Source organism: Artibeus jamaicensis, unplaced genomic scaffold (assembly GCF_021234435.1).
Source record: "Artibeus jamaicensis isolate MK-2021 breed Jamaican fruit bat unplaced genomic scaffold, CSHL_Jam_final contig_466, whole genome shotgun sequence".
NCBI classification, from domain to species: domain Eukaryota; kingdom Metazoa; phylum Chordata; class Mammalia; order Chiroptera; family Phyllostomidae; genus Artibeus; species Artibeus jamaicensis.
In genome coordinates this window covers 78,336-97,962 of record NW_026521844.1, presented here as the reverse complement: position 1 = coordinate 97,962, position 19,627 = coordinate 78,336, and positions in this window count along the sequence as shown.

The window sequence follows — 19,627 nt, the reverse complement described above, 5'->3', positions numbered from 1 at the left end:
TAATTTTTAGAGGAAAAAGGTACATCTCTTTACTATATTTTCTTCTACTGGTAAGAAAGATAGAACAAATATTGTTTTGTAAAATTATATTCCAGAACACTAATTAAAGATTTATTTCATGGACAAATAAACCACATGTCCCTGCATTCTTTATGGAGATGCTTCACATTTTCCAATTATTTCTTTTACACATTCATTAATAACATGGAACAGTGCAGTTTGCATTAAGCATCTACATCAATATGAAATATCCAGCTTCCACAGTATTGAGTCAACATTTTGAATACAATTATGAGTACTAACTGCACCACTGCAAAAGCTCGGGTATCATGAGTATGTTTCTAAGTGTACGTATGTGTGTGCATATATATACATATGCGTGCCTGTGTCCTGAGCAGCTATATACTTTTATCTTTATTATCATATCTATTACTAAAAATTGAAAAGTTATTGCTCAAAAAATATTAATTAATTTTGAAAAAACATTGGTTCTTTTCTATGTAATACTGTGGTGATAATTTATGATGAATTTTATTCACAAATCTTGGTTTTACTGATAATTCCACATGACTTAAAATTATTTTTAGTAACATCAAAAATAACATGTTTTTCACATGACTCCACTTTAAGAAGACAAGCAACCCAATTAAAAAATGGGCAAAGGACTTAAACAGATACTTCTCCAAAGAGAATATGCAGAGGATCCAGAGACACATGAAAAGATGCTCAATATTGCTAGCTATCAGAGAGATGCAAATTAAAACTGCAATGAGATACCACTTTACACCGGTCAGAATGGCCATCATAAACAAAGCAACAAACAACAAGTGTTGGAGAGGTTGTAGAGAAAAGGGAATCCTACTACACTGTTGGTGGGAATGCAGACTGGTGCAGCCATTGTGGAAAACATTATGGAATTTCCTTAGGAATCTAAAAAGCAGAACTGCCTTTTTACCTGGCAGTTACACTGCTAGGATTATATTCTAAGAACCCTGAAACACCAATCCAAAAGAACCTATGCACCCCAATGTTCATAGAAGGACAATTCACAATAGCCAAGTGCTGGAAGCAACCTAAGTTCCAATCAGTAAATGAATAGATCAAAAAACTATTGTGCATTTACACAATGGAATACTACACAGCAGAAAGAAAAAAGGAGCCCTACCCTTTGTGACAGCATGAATGGAACTGGAAGAGCATGATGATAAGTGAAATAAGCCAGGTGGTAAAAGACAAATACCATATTATCTAACCTTTAAGTGGAACCTAATCAACAAAACGAACAAGCAAGCAAAATATAACCAGAGACATTGAAATTAAGAACAAACAAACAGTAACCAGAGGGGAGATAGGAGGAGATAATAGGAGGGAAAGGGTGAAGGGTTTTCAGGAAAAACGAAAAAGGACACATGGACGAAACCAAGGGGAGGTGGAATCAGGAGAGGGAGATGGGGATGGCCAGGATCAGGGAGAGAGGTGAGGAGAAAAGGCAGAAAACTAGTTGAACAACAATAAAATTAAAAAAAAGAATAACATGTTTTCTTTTCTGTTAAGTTTTTATTTTATAAAATGTGCCTATATTTTTAGGTTGATAAAGATGTTTCTAAAAATTATATTTTAGGCTTTTATTTTAGATGGGACTCTAAATTAAAAAATAAAGAATTATAGATTCAAATATATTTCTAGATAAAGCAAATAGACAAAATGATTCTGTTAAAATTTCAGATTCTCTGTTATTTGAGTATAGTAGCAGTTCATTGAGATCCCAACCCCCAATCATTTCTCAACAATTTTCTATAAAGTAAACATATTTACAAATGTAATTTCTTAAAAACATTACATGTTGGCCACAGCCTCCCATAGAAATTTAACCATAGAACTACAGAAAACTGTCAGAGTACTGATATTTTAGCAAGGTTATGTTATAAAATATCATTCCCAATAGTTTCCAGTAAAAACACAGAATCTGATTAAGGATGATACTTTTTATTTATGATGTGAGATAATACCTATAACAATCATATAATGTATAGCCTGCATAATTATGTAGAGTACATAATACTTGACAATGATAATAAACAACTATGTTCCTTGTTTATGTATTTACTATACCATGCTTTTCTATTATTTTAGAGTGTACTTCTTATAATATAAAAAGAAGATTTGCTATAAAATGGTGTACTTGTTATGCTGGTAGTCATACATATCATGTTTACCAAGCCTTTAACTGCATCATTTTCTCTTGTGTTTGACTTAATCTTGTGTTGTTTTGCACAGTAACATGCTATGCAGGCTTATAGCCTAGGAGCAATAGGCTATATCATAAGCCTAAGTGTATAGCAGAGTATACCATTGAAATTTATGTAGGTGTACTCTCTGACATTTACATAATGACAAAATCCATTAAGGACACATTTCTCAAAACATATCTTTGTCATTAAGCAGCACATGACTGCATTACCCTCTGTCCTGGTGGACACTCATCTTACTGACCCAAACATCAAACCCCTATTCGGAGGTTTCTGTCTGAACGTTACTTGTAGAGTAGCTGATGGGTGATGAGCCTATAAAATACACATAAGGGAATATTTGACAGTCATTCTAATGTGCTTTTGCTGTCAGAAGCAGTGGGGACCCGATAGCTCTACTAGACTATCCAATAATCTTTTAAAAATGTTTTAACATATGACAAATTGTATTTCAATATATTGCAACTTTTGGCATGGGCTTTCTTGTTATGAAAAGTACCACCAAAAGCATGTTTTTAAAAACCGGGGATTATCTAATCTACTTCTCTACTCCAATTTGTTTCAAACTATTATCTTATTCCTACACCTATCATTTATTCTTTATTTTCTACAAACTTTAGATAAAAAAAATAGTTCAACAGCAGTCTCATTACTTTTATCTAGCTTAGGCAAAAAGTACAGCACAGTTCTATTATTTTTTATGTCTTCTTCTTAAAATAGAATTCAATATACTTTTTTCAATTTTTCATTCATTGTGTTAAAGAAAATAGCACATATGTACAGCAAACAGTATATATTATATGTGTATATGTGTATACATGCATTCATGCATATATTATGTATGATATATTTGTATATATGTAATATATAATAAAATATGGGTTTTTAAAATTCTTAAAAATATTTCAGGTGACTAAAACCTGAAGATTTGATGTCAAAATATTATTCTTTGTACCATATAAAGTATCTACAAAAGATTAACATGCTTGTGTGAGTGTGAATGTGCTCATATTTCCAAAGTATTTTAGAAGTCAAAATTTTCATTAGAAAATATTCCTAAGGGTATATAGCAATAATTAAGCTTTTGAAAAAAGTGACCATTGTACAACTATTGTTAGCAAACCAGTTTGAAAAAATTTCTTGGGAAAACGACAAAACCTTACTTTCACCAATGAGTGTTAGGCGAAGCAGATAGCGACTTAGAAGCTTTGTCAATAGATAAGGAAGATGGTAGCAAAAGTGGTAAATATTTCAAAGGAAGAGAGTAGAGCATGATGAAATGTTTCACATGGACATTAGGATATTATAAATTTTAAAATAGAAATTGCCATTTTTGGTCATGAAGGAATAACAAACATACTGGACTAACTCACTGAAAAAAGTTTAAAAGTGATTGAATGAGATATAAGAAATGACTCTTTAAATGCTGTATATCAAGACTGTAACCATTGAGAGGTAAGAGTAATGAATAGCCTAGATCAAAGCAGAATTAAATGACATAGAGACTAAAAGAACAATTCAGAGGATTAATAAATCCAGAAGCTGGTTCTTGAAAAGATAAAGAAAATCAAGAAGGCTTATAAGCAGAATCATCAAGAAAAAAAGAGAGAGGACCCAAATAAACACCATCAGAAATGAAAGAGGAGAGATTACAACTGATACTACAGAAATATAAAGGATTGTAAGAAATTACTAGGAAGAACTATATGCCAAGAAATTTGAAAACCTGAGTGAAATGGACAAATTTCTAGAAAAATATAGTCTCCCAAAATTTAACGAAGAAGCAGAAACCCTGAGCAGACCACTAACAGCAGGCAAAATTGAAGCAGTAATAATAATATAAATAGATAAACAAACGAACAAACAAATAAATAAACTCCTGGCACACAAAAGTCCTGGACTGGACAACTTCACAAGGTAATTTTACAAAACATTTAAGCAAGAGCTAATTCCCATCCTTCACAGACCATTCCAAAAAATCCAAGAAGAGGAAAAAATCCTAACTCTTTTTATGAAGCCAGCATCATCCTTATCCCAAAACCAGATAAAGACATAACAAAGAAAGAAAACTACAGGCCAATATCACTGACGAACATAAACACTAAAATTCTCAGTAAAATATTGGCAAACCACAGCCAGCAATACATCAAAAAGATCATACACCACAATCAAGTGGGATTCATCCCAGAGATGCAAGGATGGTGCAATATTTGCAAATTAATAAATGTAATACATCACATAAATTAAAGCAAAGACAAAAATCACATGATCATATCAATACATGCGGAAAATGCGTTTGCTAAGACACAGCACCCATTTATAATAAAAACACTCAGTAAAGTGGGAATACAGGAAGCATACCTCAACATAATAAAGGTAATTTATGAGAAACCTACAGCCAACATTATAATCAATGAGCAAAAACTAAAAGTTTTCCCACTAAGATCAGGAACAAGACAAGGATGTCTGCTTTCACCACTTCTATTCAACATAGTATTGGAAGTCCTAGCCACAGAGATCAGACAAGAAAAAGAAATAAAAGGCATCCAAATAGTAAAGGAGGAAGTAAAACTGTTACTGTTTGCACATGATATGATAAGTGTACATCAAAAACCTAACAGACTCTACCAAGAAACTACTCAACCTAATAAGTGAATTTGGTAAAACAACAGGGTTCATAGTCAATATTCAGAAATCAAAGGTATTTTTATATACCAACAATGAAATATCAGAATCTGAAATCAGAAAAAAATTTCACTTGCTATAGCAACACAAAAAATAAAGTACCTAGGAATAAACCTAACTGAGGAGGAATGTCCCCTAAATCAAAAAACATTAAGGAAAAAATAAACAAATGAGACTTCATCAAAATAAAAAGCTCTGCAAGGCTACAGAAAACATCAGGAAAATGAAAAGGGAACAAACCATATGGCAAAATATATTTGCCAATGATACTTCAGACAAGGGTTTGATCTCCAAAATACATAAAGAACTCACATGACCCCACTCCAGGAAGACAAACAATCCTATTAAAAAATGTGCAAAACGTGCTGAAGAGACACCTCTTTAAGGAGGACCCAGAGACATATGAAAGCTTAGCATCATTAGCCATGAGAGAGATGCAAATAAAAACTACAATGATACACAAATAAAATCTTAATTAAAAAAAAAAAAGCCCTGGCTGCTGTGGCTCAGTGGATTTAATGCTAGCCTGCAAACCTTTGGTTCCCAGTCAGGGCACATGCCTGAGTTGTTGGCCAGGTCCCCAAAAGGGAGACTGGAGAGGCAACCACACAGTGATGTTTCTCTCCTTCTCTTTCTCCCTCCCTTCTTCCCCTCTCTCTAAAAATAAATAAATAATTAAAGGAAATCACAGTTACATACCACTTCACACCACTCAGAATGTCCATCATAAGCAAATCAACAAACAGCAACTGCCGGCAAGCTTGTGGAAGAAAGAAAACTGTTGTTCACTGTTGGTGAGATTCCAGACTGGTGCAACCACAATGGAAAACAGTACGGAATTTCCTCAGAAAACTAAAATGGAACTGCCCTTTGACCCAGAAATTCCACTGCTAGGATTATACCCTAAGAATCCTGAAACACCAGTTCAAAAGAACCTATGCACCCTAATTTACAATAGCCAAGGGCTAGGAGCAACCTAAGTGCCCATCAGTGCATGAGTGTATCAAAACACTCTGCTACATTTACACAATGGAATTCTACACAGCAGAAAGAAAAAAGGAGCTCCTACCCTTTTACAACAGTGTGGATGGAACTGGAGAGCATTATGTTAAGTGAAATAAGACAGGTGGTAAAAGTCAAATACCATATGATCTCATCTATATGTGGAACCTAATCAACAAAACAAACAAGCAAGCAAAATATAACCAGAGACATTGAAATAAAGAACAAACTGACAGTAACCAGAGGGGACAGAGAAGGGAAATAATGGAAGAAAGGGAAAAAGTTATCAAGGAACATGTATAAAGGACACATGAACAAAGCCAAAGAGGGGTAGAATTGAGGGTGGGAGGTGGAGATGGGTGGGCTTGCAGGGAGTGGTGAGAGAAAAGCAGAGATGACTATACTTGAACAACAATAAAAAAAGCTTGATTTTAGCCATCTCAAAAAAAAAAAAAAAAAGAAGAAGAAAGAGAGTAATGAGAGTTAAGTTCCGAGTCAAGTCATATCAGATGCCTGCCTGGATGCATTTTTTTTCAATACAGTAAAGGCAGTGAAGGCCATACTATGCATACAGGTTTCATCCAGCTGAAGAGACAGAACCTGGCATTCAGTCACTGAGGTGATGGGAATGGGGAGAGTAGACCTCAGTGATGGGAGCTATGCAGGTAAAGAACTGCAGGGTCTTCCACAGTCTTCGTGGCAGTACCCTTGAGGGATGTTTTGCCAAAAATTAACGTCTTCATTCAAAGGTTGAGACTCTACAAGGTATGGTAAAATACTGGGGAAAAAATAACTACTATACTTCTATAAGCTGAATAGTTGATGGACTACATACAATGCCAGAAAAAACTATGAGTTCTGACCTGTGAGACTGAAGAAATCTCACTGAAAGTCTCAGGCATTTAGGAGACAACCTATAAAGGTAATACTAAGTTCTTCCGGCTGGAAATCTAAAATATGTTGGGAAGAATCAGTTCAACATTCCCACTGTCAGCCTCATTGTTTTGTGACATCATTTGTATTTGATTTAAATTTCACTTTCAGCATTATCATTTTCTTTCTTTGCTGCACCTTCATTATTACTGGCTCATTTCCTCTATCAATTGCCCCTTTTTGGAAGATGTCAGTTTTCCCATGGGAAACAAAAAGGCAACACATGTATATACTTGGCTGTCTGTGTGTCAACTTACATGTACAGCGACCAGGCCTCAGTACACTTTGAAAGAAACGATGTGTTTGTTGGTCACAGAAAATGGCGTGCATCTATCTTTTACTGATTTGTAAACCAAAGAGCTATGTTTGCACTTTATGCAAATATTCATAATTAGAACACCATGGTAATTGAAATATTCACCATGGTGTGGAGGGGATGGTGTTATTTAACTAAACTTGGATAAATGAAATCTGTGTTTATTAGACTGTCTTATTAGTTTCTAACAAACTTATTTTTTTACCAGAAATATACAGCTTTATTCTCAGTGTTAGTACTAAATTTTATTAGTTTTAATATTAGATTTATTTTAACTTTAGTATGTTAGAAAGTTGACTATAGGTTATTATGTATTAGTCACTTGTCACTTTCCCAAACTTATTTCTGAGTTAGATCACCCCTGTGATGTGTCACCTGTGTGAAGAGCAACCCTACAGAGCTACCAACAGACTCTTCTTAATAAGCAAGAGTATTAGTACAGTTCTTACTTGCAACTACTGAATGGAGACCCTTCTCTTACTCTTAGAAAAAAGCTAAGTTTTCTATAAAATTGTATATTCTTTTTTAAGAAAAATGTGATGTAGTAGCTAGATCAAAAAATTTCAGAATGAAAATGTCTGTGAAGGTCAATCATCAGTTTGATTATTTGGATTAAGAATTCAGATTAATTACTGAATGAGAGTTTATGAAATCAGTGCTGGAGTTCTTAACTTATTTAAAGACTATTTGAGTCAAATTATCCAAATCATATTTTTTGAGGGTGGCTTAGTTGGAACCTCATTAATATTTTGCATACAGTAAGAGAAGTAGCATTTTCATAGAGTAATAAGCTGCTAAAAATGGCATAGTCTAGATGAACAGAAATGATGAAATTCATATAATTTTATAGAAAAACAAAATGAGTTAAACAGGGTATACAATTGTGCTACTAAGTTTTTTTTTAAATGCTAGCCAAATAAAAACAGTAAGCGGTGCCTAACAACTATTTTCTAAAAATTAATGAAGGGAGAGAGGAGGAGGAGAAATTAGTCTATTTTAAAGCACATTTGTTTGGTTTTTTTAATTATTCTTCATCATTTGACTTTTTTTTAGTGATATCACTGTGATAATTTTATAGTATATAAAATCATAGCTAAAAGTTACTCCAAACACAGTGTTCCAGAGAAGTGGTTTCTACTGGTTCATCTCTTGGTTTATATAGCCCTTTTCTGTTATAGCTTGACAAATTACAATTAACTTAGTGGCTTAAAAAAATGCAGACTTATTATCTAAGTTTCTTGGGTTAGGAGTCTCAGAATAAGTGGGTTACTTGGGTTCTCTGCTTGGGGTCTTTGATGATTGAAATCAAAGTGATGGCCATGTGGCATTGTCCAGGGTTTGGGGTTCTCTTCTTAAGTCTTTGAGGTCATTGGGAGAATTCAGTGTTTTTTAGGGTATAACTACTGACATCCTTATTTTGCTGGCTGGCTATCAGGAGACAATTTCAGTTCTTAGAGGTCTGTCCCACACAATACTCCCCCAATCCAACTTACAACACCACATTGTACTTCCTTCAGGCAAGGAGAATACTTTCTCTGATGCTTTTCCTCCCTCTGAGGACTCACTTGATTTGGTAAGATCAACCCAGGATAATCTTTCTTTTGACCAACTCAAAGTCAGCTGGTCTGTAAACCATGAATGTGACATCACATTTTATCTACTGGTTGTATTCATACTCATGGGGGGGTTATTGTGTTGACTTTAACATTGTGCCGAAAATACGTAACTGTAACCACAGTTACATACCTTTGGAAGAAAGGATAGCTGCTAACTTGATCATCCTAACCTTCTACATTAGCTTAGCTGTCCTCTGCATCTTTTATGACATATATAAAAATAACATGGCAGATTATAGATGTAGGCACCAATTTTTGTCTGACATGGCATCATTTCTTCCTAGGAGAACAAAGAAAAGAAGGTCAAAATTTATAGGTAATAATCAAAGAAAAGCAAATAAATTCTTGTGTATTTCCAGCCTCAAGATACAGTGGATACGTTCTAAATAAATACCTGACCCTCCATTCCTATTTCTTGAAGTTGAATCATTTTTAAAAAGCTTATTTATTATAGACACACCATCTTTTTCCGCAATATCTCTCTTGACTTCTCCATTTACCAGCAGATCAATGTCAATGATAGAGATGTATAAAGAAAAATCTTCAAATTTGGTACAATTCTTTTTCTTTCATACCAGACTTGCATAACACAATGGTGCTACTTAACATCTCTGTTCCCTACCAAACTCTCAATTTTTTAAACCATTCATTTGTAAGTATATTATGAGCACAGATATTTCTCTCTATTAAATATCTACTCCTAACAACATTATAATTTAGGGTATTAGACTATATTTTTATAGTCAGTTTGATTCCTTACTTGTTTTGCAGGTTTTAAACTTACTCTTGTATTGTTTCTCATATCCCTTGATGTGGCAAAAAAAGAAAAATCCAATACACTTACATGTTTATGTTCATAGTTATTGCACACATTTTTTATGAGTCATCTTGTAGCTCCACAATTGGGATAACACTAGAGCTCTACTGGGCTATTTTATGAGGCAATAATCTTGTTGCTTATGAGTGAACTCAATTACAGTCTTATAAAACTACAGAAGAAATGCTATTACCTTACAAATACTTTTGGTTGATCTTTCATTTATTTTTAAATGATATCCAGTAAAGATGTAGTTAGAGCTAAAGTTCTTCAGGTACAGTCTAACTGAAAATTAAATTAGAAAAGCACAAAATAAAAATACTTGCTGATGTATGTGTCTTGAAATTTTTCTAAATTATGACTTTAAGTTTTCTTTATTTGGTTACCTGGAATATATGAATGCCTCCACATTTTTAAATGATACTTTGTGAAATATCTGTAACATGAATACTGTTTAAAATAGTAAAACATCTGTAATTTATTTAGCCAATACTATTAAAGTGATTATTTTGTTTCTTGAATCATTGTTTTATACTTTCTATATGGTCACAGGTGCTTAAATTTGAGGGTGGATAAGTCAATGTTGGATCTCAGGCTTCTTCCCTCTATTTCTAATGTCAGTTTTAGCTCAGTTAAACAAAATTCAAGGAAAGACCGCATTTATTGAAGATTTGTTGCTTTCAAGGAAGAATGCATTATTGCTAAAATTAAGAGCTAACTACATCATGCAATCTTTCCAAGTACATGTGGTACAGACACAGAACAGAGAAGCAGGCCATAGCTCTTATGCATTTTTTCTCCTTGAAACATTATTTTCTACATAGTATTCATATGATTATACATATCAAACACAACTAATCTAATCTGGGGCCTGAGTAACTGAATCATCAGGGATAAAAATATCTAAAGTCTATCCTGTTTTTCCTTATAGCTTAGACTTATCACTTAAAAATAATTTTGAGATACTTGTGACAATACTTTAGATGTCATCTTTCTAATGCAACATAATTTTATAGCTTTCTTTTAAAAACTTTTACTGACTTCAAGTTTTATAATTTCATCTGTTGACCACTGATATTCCCAGATCCTCCCAAGGGGTCACTTATGGATGTTTCCACAGCAGTCCATTGCTTTCTGCATCTCTCTGCCTGAGGGCATTCTCTAGCTACAAGACCATCTTCAGCTGGGCAGGGAAATTGATGGTCTAAAATAGGAGCTGACAAATTGTGGTTGTCGGGCCAAATTCAGCTCACCTCCTATTTTTGTAAGTAAAAGAAACATAACCACAACCATTTGTTGAAAGGTTTTTTATAGTTGCTTCCACTTTCCAATGGCAGTGTTGCACAGTCTGAGAGATCATATGACTTGCAAAGCCTAAGATATTTACTATGTGGTCCTTTACTGAAAAAGTTTGCTGACCACTGATCTAGAAGTTAATTTTAACCATAGGGAAGTAGTAAATACCCATTTCCTCACCACAAGGGAAAAGTCTGAAGGTATGTCTCACACATAGTAAGATTTAGCTCCCCATGGCGCACAAGAATTAATAGTTCAGTAGCACACCTTTATTGGCTTTCCTCCGTTTTATGATAGTACATTCTTATCAAACTTTCTGAGATTATCTCTCAAATAAACTACTCAAATCCAAAGTCTCATATCAGAATGTGACTGTAAGAACCCAAAACTCATATATCTTCTATTCAATATAATTTTTATCTGTCCAAAAATTATTTAAATTAACATAGCATGTTGCTACATGATAAGATTTCATTCAATATTTATTCAACTTTCACTGAAAACATTATGTTCTAGTCTATAAAATATGGGTAAAATTGTGAAAAATCTAACGGATATATTCTTTAACTCTCTTAACCTTTGGCACCTTTGTTGCTCATATTCAGAATTAAGTTTAATTTATGTTGGTAACTTTCTGTGTATCTTATAGTATAAAATACACATAAGTTCTCTTCTAGTCTTACTTCTAGACTTCTAGTCTTCTATTACTGTATATAAGATATACAGTAATTTATAATTGATCGACATAAATGAATTCACTATAGGGAACTCTGAGGAATAGTAAATATTCCTACCCCTTAAACAAGACTAAGAAAGGAGACATCATGACTACTTGCCCTTGATTTAAACAGTGCACCAGTGGTTGGGAAGGTAAGTATAAGCTGTTTGAGAAAGTCTTGGGAACCAGAGACATCATCATTGATGTAAACGAACATCCTTTTGCTACAAAGCATGCTAAGCATCCAGGGCTATCGTGACCCAACTCTCTATCTGTTGGGTTATATATCGACAATGAAGACTAAATATAAGAGCTGGCTTTTTAGGAAGAAGACAAGCACGTACTGATGTATCATCTCTCGGCTAATGTTTACGGAAGGGCTTAGAATTGGTAAACCTAGCATACTGAGACAGACTAACCAAAAAAACTGGACTATAATCATTAGAGGTTTCAACTGTCTTCTAATGTCTAATTACAAAGCAGAGAGCTAAAAGGAGATAGTTATGTAGGAACCATAACTTAGCTGGTTTATGGCAGCAAATTAAGATGCCAAGTCTTTACAAAATAAAGTTTGCAGACTTGTGAGTTTGGCAGAAATACATTATTAGTCAATGGTATGCAGAGATGAGTTCTTTATGATTTATCTTTATTTTTATTAGAAATAGCAGTTGTGATATTTTAAGTGGTGGCATCATTTTGCAGAGGAATGAATCTGGAAGACAATTCTGTAGTTTCATTTTCTCTTTATTCTAATACCCTGGAATAAATTTTGGGTCTGGGAAATCAAGGGAGGTTATAGTCATCTGCCTCAACATTTGTTCAGAGTAACTTGACTGTGGCTACTTCTCTGGGATCTAAAAAGCTGACCAGAGTGAGAAATCTAAGAACTTTTTAAAATATGTGGTTGTTATTACAAAGAACAGGTTGAGGGATATTGAATGAGAAGGTCTAAAACTCAGTTTGACACTTATTCCTTGCAACTTTACACTGGATATTATTTGCAACACTCCCTTTTCTTGCAAATTTTGGTATTCTACATTCTCAATCAATATGTTTGATTTTTTAAAAAAAGATGGTTCCTCTTTTTTGAAGATCTCATTACAGATATACAATCTCTTACTCTGATGGCTTTCAAAACTGGGGAAAAAAAATCCCTACCTGCCAGAGATACCTTTCTGTGCTACAATCACCTTCAATCTTTCACTGAAAAAATGAAAAAATAACATCTAGATCATGTCATAAAATGTTTTACAACTCACAGGTGCTCAGCTTCTGTTGATCTTGTTATTCTCTCTTTTGCTGACTCTGACAGATGTCTCAGTTTTGCTCTTAGCTACTTAAAATAATGTAGTTCATTTCCAAGATGTTTTAGATTTCACATCAATTTATCAGAAGGTACATTTTAAAAGTAGTGTGCTTATCAAAAATCTGTTTTGTCACTTTCATCTCATGTTATTCAATATCCCCTGTAGTAAATAGCCTAGGTAATAGGAAGTTTTGAACAATAAATTTCCAATTCACATTCTGGAAGGTGTGACTTTTGGGGGTTGGAACTATTATTTTTTCCCATCTATATATTTAAATTAGTTTTTCATACAACTGCGAAAAAATATAATCTTATTTACAAATCCCTGTTTGAAAGCAATTAGAAATACTTACGTTAAAATTGGTAAATTTAAATGTTCACCTTCTCTTTCTTCAAACATTAAAAACTAAATCACTTGACAGAAATAAAGAGTTTCCATAGGTATTTTACATGCTATTCAAGTGTTAAGTTTAGGTCAAAGTCTTATATATTGTCATAATTTCCTATTTATTTATCTTTTCTTAATTTGTTTTCCATTTCCTGATTATTATAGCTTAATTTTTACTCGATTTTCATTTATACATTATTAATGCATCTTGCAAAAATATATGAATAAAATATATTGAGGTTAAGTCATGCAAATAATTAAAGGACAGAAATTTACATGAAACCTATTGTTTGTACATAAAACATACAGGAAAAAAGTCAAGTTTTTCCAAGCTTATTATACAAATTTTGTATTGCAGGTTTTTAATTTTCTTCTTTTTTCTGCCATATAACTCAAAAACTTTAGTGAGCTTAATTAAAGGAGTAGAATATACAGGATCCAGCATTAATAATGCCTCTTTTTTTACTACAAAATCTTTTATTACAAAATCATAAGCATGTAATTCTGTAACATAACAATGTAACATTCAAACACACCATATGACCTTTTAGATGAAATGCTCAAATTAAAACTATAAATTATTAAACCCATATTATTACCCTACAGACCACACTCAAGTAGACCTCACTTCCGCCAGCCCCTCTATAACTGAAGTCTCCGAAAGCTTTGCTTAAGTTACAGTCGGTGTGTTATTGAACTGATTTATGTGCCAGTCAGTCATTCCTCTTCATCAGAATGTAGTACTTCATAGAGATTGGAGAAGTTCTCCTACTTCTCCAACAACATCAGGGTTTTGTTTTTTTGTTTTGTTTTGTTTTTTTTGCCCCAGGTGAAGCTGCCATTATCTTCTGGCTACTATTTGATTTGTCTGGAGTAGGCACCTAAACTTAGTTGAACCAATCATAGTAATTCTCCATGATTTTTTAAAAAACTAGTAGTAAGAATAGAGGAGAGGCAATTGTGATACTCAGGAAATGCTGGTAACAATTTTTTATCAAGGAAGTAAAGGAAGGATCAGTCAGTAAGAGCGAATGGATTTTTTCTTTTTAAAAGATTTTATTTATTTATTTTTAGAGAGAAGGAAGGGAGGGAGAAAGAGAGGGAGAGCAACATCAATGTGTGGTTGCCTCTCGTGTGGCCGCCACTGGGGACCTGTCCCACAATCCAGGCATGTGCCCTGACTGGGAATCGAACTGGCGACCCCTTCGTTCACAGCCCGCACTCAATCCACTGAGTTACACTAGCCAGGGAGTAAATAGATTTTTTTATGTATAAAAAGCAAAAATGAGTTAAGCATGGAGAAAAAGAGAGTGTGAGCAAGCAAGAAATCTGTCAAATACATTACTGAGATTTTACTTCCTTGACTTGTTTAGGCCAGAAAATGTTCAACTCTTTTCTGCTCTAAAACCAGTCCCAGTTCCTTTTGCATTCATGAGTCCTTAACAATAACAAAGGTCAGCATCTCCTCAAACACTTTTAAAGTATAAAACAGTAATATCAATATTTTAACCAAATGTTGATATATTTATGTAATTTTAACAGTTTTATTAACACTGATAGTTTATTTGCCTTAGCTAAATTTATATATAATATCAATTTTACTTTTATTATTGTAGATTGCAGAGTATGAAAACAAAAGTTTCAAAGATCCTTGACTTTCATTTATAGCTCCTCATTATTTTAAAGTACTGTAACTCCTTCCTGAAATTTTACCATTCTTCTTACAATCATATTACTATTTGATAAAAAGTGAGAAATACTTTGCTAAAAATATTTAAGGTGAAAATTCAGCAATAATTAATATACCCTATGAAATTAACTAGAAACTATTTTTTAAATTGTATAATTTAAAAATTATTGGTGTACTATATACATAATCATAGTAAATATAGTATGTCTTTTGTGTTTCTCAAAAGCAATAGGACAATGAAAATATTTAAGATACAAAATATTTTATAAAATATATACATAGAGAAAAAATTTCTGTTATTTTCTTCTGCATACACTACAGTATACAATATTAAAATTAATCTTAAAAAACTCATTGAGTATCTTTGCATCCTCTTCAAAGTCCCTCTGATGAAGAGAATTAATTGAAATATAACTGGAAGAAACTCCTAGCCAAGACTGAAATAACTTGTAAGAAAATCTAAAAAGATAACAAATAGCAGTCATTACATTTTCAGGATCTTAGGATTATTTTTTTATACCTGAACCTTGAAACCTCTTTTATGCTTTGTAAGTGCTCTGTTAACTTCAAATAATACTAAAACTTATCCTCGATGGGTCATTGCAAAGACTCTAAGATGAAGATTGAGAGAGTAGAAGAAACGTGAAATTATTACTGGATCCATATTGATAAAATATGTATGATTAACCTAGTGCTGAGATGTTTAACATGCCCGCAAAAAGATTTTCTCCTCTGAGAGACTGGCCACCTCTCTTCCCCAAGCAGATCATGTCTTGGTAGACTTATTCTCATCTGTGGCAGATGGGGGCTCCTGTGGGAAGAACCCCCAGACACAACAAACAATCCTAAGATGTGTATGGAACCACAAAAGAACCTACATAGCCAAGGGAATCCTTAGAAAGTAGAACGAAGCCAGAGGCTTCACACTTTCTGATTTTAAATGATATTACAAACTATAGTATATACTATAGTATAATAACTCAAAATGGCTAAAAGACTTGAACATGAGACACAAAATCATGAAACTTTTAGAAGAAAAGTAGGTGGTAAGCTCTTTGACATAGGTCTTGGAGATGATTGTTGGATTTGACAACAAAACCAAACACAACAAAAACGTACATAAACAGGTGGGATCATACAAAGCTAAAAAGTTTCTGCACAGAACAGAAAATAAAAAGTAAACTATTTAATGGGAAAAATATTTGTGAATTATATATCTGATAAAGAATTAATATCTAAAATATTTAAAGAATTCAATACAACTCAATAGAAAAAACATACAGAAAGTCTACAGGTATATGGGAATGACCTCAATATCACTAGTAATCAGGGAAATGGAAATTAAAATCACAATGAGGTATCACCTCCCATCTATCAGAATGGCTATTATAAAAAAGACAAGAGATAATAGTGCTGATGAGGAATGGGAGAAATATGAACTTTGTGCACTGGTGGAGGAAATGTAAATTGGTATAGTCACTGTGAAAAACAGTATGGAGACTCCTTTAAAAATTAAAAAATAGAACTACCATTTGATGCAGCAAGTCCACTTCTGAATATTTATCCAAAGGATACAAAACCACTAACTCAAAAAGATACACGCACCCCCATGCAGCTTTATTTACAATAGCCAACACATGGAAAGCAACCTAAGTGTCCATAGGTGGATGAATGGATAAAGAAAAGACAGTATATATATTTGGGGCAGGGGAGGAGTGGTGAGGGGAAACTGGAGAATGCTGTACTTGAACAACAATATAAACAGAAAATATGGTATATATACAATTAAATATTATTCTGCCATAAAAAAGAAGGACATGCTACCATTTGTGACAACATGGATAATAAGGACATTATGCTAAATGATATGCATCAGAAAGAGAAATCAAATACCATGTGATCTCATTTATATGTGGACTGTAAAAAAATAACAGCAACGATAAAACCAAACTCACAGATTCAGATTGGTGGTTTCCAGAGGTGGGGTGTGCAAGGCACATGACAGTGGTAAAGCTGGTTCAAAGGTGCACTTCCAGTTGTGCAACAAATAAGTGCAACAAATAAGCCTTAGCATGGTGGTTATGGTTAATAATACTGTATCCTATATTATAAATTTGCTGAGAGAGTAGATCTTAAAATTTCTCATTCTAAGACCAACAAAATGTTGCTCTGTGTGGTGATGAGTGTTAACCAGACTAATTGTGGTCGAATTAGTATTTTGTACACCTGAAACTGACATATTATTATATGTCAATTATCCCTCCCCCAAATCTTAGAATGTCAGTCAGGAAGCCTTTTATTGTATGTTTATTCTACTTTAGGACATCACACATAGTAATATGGAGGAATTTGCCTCATTTTGGCTTCTAAATCTGATCCCCTTTATAAAAGGTATAGGGACTGATAGAGTTACTAGCTTTTCCTTCATGGAGCATGGTCACTAGGAGACTAAGTTTGACTATTTGCTGAGTTATGCCTTTTCCCCAAACCAACCGAGTCTCCGGCCAGAGCTCTTCCAGCCTACATTTTCCCAAATAGGAGGCAAGAGTACCTCAAAGGGTGGTTTGACTAATAGAAATAGTCTTAGTTGTTTTCATTTTTTAAATGAGCTACAGATGTAGCTCTAGTCTAAGGTTCCTTTACTGCACAAATGATAAAAACTCTGCTACATAATTCCTCCTAGGAGTTGAACTTCAGTTTCTGGTATAGTAAATGGTGTTTTTGATAATGGCTTGTGTTATAAACCAAAACTACAATTATTTGTCCAGGGACTCTGGTGGAACCTGCTGGCAAAACAAGTTTTAAAAGTTTCAGGCTGTCATTTGAACATATCTCTGCCTTTTGCTGACTTGTTAGTGGTAACTTTACTGTGGCAGTTTTTCCGTTTGCTTGGGAGGGAGAGGGGTTTATTGTAATCTAACCCCACAGAGAATATAAAAACAGACGTAGGGTAGCTAATGGCTGGGGTTAACAATATGTCAGGATCAAAAGCGAAAGAAGCAGTGCAGGCAAATGTGATAATAAGTCCAGCCCATTGAGAGGGATATTCCCTGGGTACAGAGGGGTGGTGTGAGGGAACTGTGTATCCAGCTATGTGTCAATTTTCCCCATAGGGTATCTAGGAACAGAGAGCAGATCTACCCTGTAGCTGGATATTTCATGTTTTATCTTTATACTAAAAATAGTACAGATGTGTATTTTAGCCCATAAAGAGGCTTTCATACACACAAGAACTGAAATTTTGGCAACAGCCTCATCAGAGATCAATGCATCTGTCATGAAGAATGTACACAAGAACTTTCTCTCATTGACAGTTGAGGGTAGAAGGTGAGAGGAATGAGGTAAAGGCAAAATTTAACAGATGTACGTTCTATATAAATAATTTTTATTTATATTTCCTATAACTTCCTGTTTGGGTTGCATTTGTAGAATTCGGCATCTGTCCATATTAGGTTCACGTGTATAGGATTTTGTTAAAACACACAGCTTTGTCTCTGGTTATAGAAAGAGCTTTGGTAACAATTTGTTAGTGTGACTCAAGGCAGGGAGGGTTTGTGATGTTCTCTGTTTTTGGAATGCTTTACTTATGTACATAAATACAGATGTCCTAGCAGATGGAAGAGAACTTTGAAATGTATATATAATCTCTGAGGAGGACTTTGGCTACATTTTGGACAACTCATATTACTAACCAATTATTTTATGGAAATCATCCACTATTAAATGCATGTAGAATCTACTCTAATATTACATGATGGTTAGACTTGCTTTTATGAGGATTTAAATTAATCTAAATAATACAAGGAAATGTGCTATTAGCTCTGTGTTTTCCTCTGTGTTTCATAGTTAACTAGAGAATTCTAAAAATACTGTGTCGATTCTTTATTTTATTTTTTCTGTATTTTTGTGTTGACACTGTATACAGGACCCCGTCTCCCTTTTGCCTGCCTCTCCCTTTCCCTTCCCACTCATTCCTTCTGACCGTCACCACACTGTTGTCTGTAGCCATGGGTTATGCATATATCTTCTTGTTTCTGGTTTCATATATTATAATAGTTTGATGAGACATAGGTTTGACGGGACCAATTTCTGTAAGCTCGTGACAGACATTTCTTCTAGCTAAGAGGCTGATACTGCACACAGCTACATAAACTGTTAGAGTTAAGCTGGATTATCATCCTATTCAGACACATCTAATTTGCCATTTGTGTGGACAGGGTCTTGCCAATAGTGATTTGATTTTAGGTGAAGCCTGACAAAAGGCAAGATGTGAAGAAGGTGAAATACAAGCGGACTCACTATGAATTAGAGCTACATTTCTTTTTCTCTCAGGCTTGTACCTGTGACCTGCTTGAGAAGAGCAGGAAACTGAAATGGAAGAAAGCTCTGAGAATTCAAAGTCACAGTGAGAAAAATGCCACTGCTAAAATAGAAATGGTGTTTATGGATTTTGCTCTTCAGGTTTTGTGAACTGTTTTAAGAATTAAATGTTGAGAAGAACAGCATGAATGTTCTTCTCTCGAGCCATGTTAAAGGGCGTTTTTGTTAAGTAATTTCAATTCTCAGGGTAATTAGGAAAGAAGGCAAAGGGAAATATATTTGTATTGTCAA